Source organism: Aplysia californica, unplaced genomic scaffold (assembly GCF_000002075.1).
Source record: "Aplysia californica isolate F4 #8 unplaced genomic scaffold, AplCal3.0 scaffold00943, whole genome shotgun sequence".
In the NCBI taxonomy this organism is placed as follows: Eukaryota; Metazoa; Mollusca; class Gastropoda; order Aplysiida; family Aplysiidae; genus Aplysia; species Aplysia californica.
In genome coordinates, this window is record NW_004798213.1 from 8,775 (window position 1) to 13,117 (window position 4,343).

Here is a 4,343-nt window from a genome sequence, read left to right on the forward strand (position 1 = left end):
CCCCCCAAATACTCTCTAGCTTTTTTACTCTACTTTTTTTGTTTCCGATTGTGTTATTTCTCCGGAGGTATAATAGGCTGGCGACCACTTCTCCCACAGAGTACCCAAGATGGAGAAAATGATGAGTAATGTTGCATGCACACTGCTGAACAGATCTATTTGATTCATCCTGGGTTTGCCAGATTTTTCCTTAATGGGTGGGAAAAAGCTACCATTTTAGAACAATATAAGTGATTTGACTCGCAACCTTGAAAAACAAATGCATTTGATTTTGAAGTTCAGAGTCAAATTTAGTCAGATTGTGTTAAATTGTTCCAAAGTGACAGCTTTTACTCCTTCCATGAAGGGAAAACCGGCTGTCCCCTGACTCAAATTTACTAATGAATCTGATTTACAGCATGCACTGGGTACAGACTTTTTGTTCTGAATTTCAGGAGGGGTGGGGCACAGCGTGTTAAAGTATATCTTTATTTTTGGAATTAATTTTTCAAAGTTTCTTAGCTCCTTTACCAGGTGTTTGATAAGTGAAGGTTATCTTTTAGAATCTTAAATTATTGCCTGACCAAGCCCTTGTCTTTATCAACTAAAGTACAGCAATGCTATCTCGAACATGTTGGGGGTTGGCAAAATGTTTTTGACATCTGTAATTCGAGTAAACCATGATAAAGAATAATATGAGAGATATATTGAAGAAAATCAAGGAAAGCTACTGAGACGGTTATAATGGTTGGAAAAATAAATCACTTCCATCTTGAAAAGTACCCTGTATCCGCGTTACAGATAAAATGATAGAGTGATGGACAGCGATTTGAAATCAAGACTACTGCAAGGAAAAATTTGATGAGGCTTTTTGAGATAAGCTGCAGGATGATAGATTCATGCAGGTGTTTGAGAAAACAGTGCTGCCTATGGGAAAAAAATATAACGGTTATTTTGGGGAATGGCATAGGGCCTATATTCTTTCAGCTGTTTGTGATTTTGAGTTATCTGGGTCTTAGTGTACCAAGGGATATGTTGCCTAAATCTTCACTAGTAACTCTCAAGTGATACAAATCATCATGCTGTTCATCCTTCAAGATACCGAAACAAAAGGAAAAAAATACGAGAATATACTTGTGTCGTCTGCGGGCCAGATAGAGGCATCGCCAGTGTGCTGTTTTTCTATTTTTATGACACACCATCTGTTCTGTGTGACTGTTCGGTAGATTAAGCAAGATGACAATGTTGAAGAGAAATCAAATAACATGCATATAGACTAAAATATTAATCAAACTAGATCGTGAAACAAAGTGAAATGAAACTAACATAAAGTTTGTGATATGATATTGTAAAATGCAAGCTCAAAATCAGTTTCTCCTGGTATCTTCATATCGACAAACTGAAAGTTTTCACTTTTTCACCTCAACAATAAATCTAGCTATCATACATTAAATAACAGCAAACAGCAAATAAATGTTGCAGCTTTTACTCTTCAAAGTTCTTATACACAGTTTTGTTTCTGAGCAATACCATGTAATAATACAACTGTCACTGGCTGGGAAATTGTTTGCCTACTTTCAGTTTCAGTTTCAGTTTATGAATGCAGTCAGCAATGTTTAAAGAAACCATGTACTGCTTTTAAAGCTGTGTTGCAAGCAGTTATCAAGACAACTTGTTGTAAGAACTGATAGTTGTTTTCGTATTTAGGTCATGGATACAATCAGCAATATATTTAGAGTCTAAGTGTACATATTGACCGGTGTGTTGTTAGAAGTTATTAGGTCACATGTAAAGAAATTCATGAAGCTGGAACATAAATGGTAAAGAACTTTGTTAGTTCCTACACTGATCAGAAGATGTTGTGCAAAGCATATTTTTATCTTCACCGTATGTTGAGGTAAGCTCCATCAACAAACTTATTGTGGGCTGTGGCTGTGAAAGGTCCACCGAAACTGTTGTGATATATTTGTTAAAGACGAATCTTGTCAATTAGTCGATAATGTTTGCATGGTTCCCACTCAACTGAGAAAATGGGAAAAAGCAGGAAATTTCATGTTCAGATTTCTGGGTCGGGAAAACACCATATGAGAATGAACGAAAGCGTAAATATACGGGAGAAAACCCTGAAATGAAAAGGTTGCTTATATTTATGAATTTGGTGGAATCGTTAAGGTTTTTAAACTTAAAAAAACCTTTTTAATTTTACAGAAATATGATTGTGACACTCTACCCCTGATTCCGATTAAAAGAAATTTATTTATTTGCCATTCAGCTTTTCCAACCCATCTCAACATTTCCGTGTATAAGTTAGGAAAAGCCAGTTACCAACAGTCTACGTCACTATGTCATGTGCAGCTAACTTTAACATCCTCTGTGCCCTGAGCCCAAGCAGTTGCCCAGCAACATTTTGCCCTTAGAAAATCATAAGCTGGGAGAAAGACCAATATTAGTTTGGGACAAGGTAGGCCTATTAGAAACTTCCTTTGAGGGGCACTTGAGATAAAAGAAAATTGATAATAAAAGAAAAAAAGGAAAAAGGCAAGGTTGATGAAATACCACCTTCCCCCCTCCACAGAAGCAGCTAGTTGTGCTATTTTTAGCGCGCTGCTCGACACGCTTACGCGTGTGTGCGCTCTCACACACACACACACTCCCACACACACAGCCACACACACACTCTCCCACACACACACCCACACACACACAAACACATACACACTCACATGCGCACTCACATGCTCACATACACACACACACACATACACACACACACACACACACACACACACACACACACTCTCACAAACACACACACTCACATCATAGAGCACCTCATTTTTCATTTCACCATGGCTTCAACTTCAACTAGAAACAAAGCATAACAACAGCAAACACTTCCAGTCTACCCCGCTACTGCTCCTCATCACTATCGCGCTCATCGCTGGCACCAGCGGAGGGATGAAAAATGGACAGACTACCGATAGCCTACCAACTACATACTCATTTCTACTGCACTTACACATCAAAGGGCCCTTGTAGCAATCTTTGTTGCTTCCTTTGATTCTCTGTCACAGCCGATGCCAAACACCATTCATGTATCCCTCGAACAACGGATCTCTCGAATTACGGAGGCCGGTCCCGGCGAATTTGAGCTATCTATGTTATACTACTGTAATTTCATAAATTATATATTAAATAGTGCATAGTCATGTTCTACTGCAAAGTTGGGAAAACTGCAGCCCTTCATAGAGTTTTATGGGGCCTGCGGAACCATTCAATGAATTCTTGAAAATCGTTCACATTTGTCAAAATGCTGGAGTCAAGATTAGTTTTTGTTGTGAAATTCCAAGCGAAATTTGTTTTCCGAATTTAAAGAAATTGTATCATTTTGTTATACTTGAAGTAGTAATACAATGTATAATTTGCATTTTCTTAAGAAAAAATAAAAGTTATTGCATGCGTTCTTACAGTTGTAAAATTCTTCTTACTTTAAGTACACATACCCCCCCCCCCCCCCAGGGCGGTGCTACTGACTGAAGTGTCTTTAGGCCATTCCCAAAGGGGGGAATTAACATTGTTCTTTTGCACAGTAGAATTGTAAAAGGGCTGATTTATCAATGCTCATACTGTGCCAGAACAACGTAGGGGGAACTGCTGCTTTTTCTTTCCTCACCCTTACTATTGTCATTTTCCTCTACTTCTTTCAAAGGTTCGTCACTCTCTTGTGAACTGCTATTTCTGGGGTCCTTGATAGTCGAAGCAGACTTTGTTCTGTTGAGGCTAGCGAGGTGAGCAGAGTAATCCTGATTCCCTGTTTGGACTTCTCTGTTGACATCCACCCCTTGGCGCTCATATATGACCTTATGCAGTTGCGAGCACCGTAAAACCTCTACTAAAACTAAAACTAAAACTAAGTACAGATATGCTCACATGCAGGCTCATATACACTCACACATGCAAACAGACAGACACCATGTTTTAAAATTGAGTATCAGGATATAAAATTTATTCTTAAGTAAGATGTTGATTCAAAAGTAATTTTAGCATTACTTTTTAATTCGTCCTCAAGGCTGTCCCCGTCGTTTTATGCTAGAAAAATTCTGAAATTATACAAACTGATCCCAAAAATGTGAAATTATGCGAATCTGTTAATTTTAACGAAGAATGATAAAGGAAAATAATCAGAAATTATGCAAAAAAATGATCAAATTTTGCTAAATTATGCGGGGCGCATAAAACCACAAATTGTCACATCTCTTATGGATCAAGCCCTTCTTCTTCTTCCTCTTCCTCTTCCTTTTTTTCTTCTTCTTCTTCTTCTTCCTCCTCCTCCTCCTTCTCCTCCTCCTCCTCCTCCTCCTCCT

General features: G+C 38.3%; 1 protein-coding gene across 3 annotated transcripts in view; it reads left to right on the forward strand.

Annotated features, from left to right (window-relative positions):
- LOC101851452 (NFX1-type zinc finger-containing protein 1) overlaps positions 1–4,343 on the forward strand; it is an 18,890-nt gene that overhangs the window by 1,961 nt on the left and 12,586 nt on the right. The window contains exon 1 of one of the 3 annotated variants that reach the window (XM_035972992.1): positions 318–1,656. The exons of 1 other annotated variant lie outside the window; for it this stretch is intronic. The gene's annotated coding sequence lies outside the window, so the exon portion shown is untranslated. One more of the 3 variants, XM_035972991.1, reaches the window with a different exon arrangement.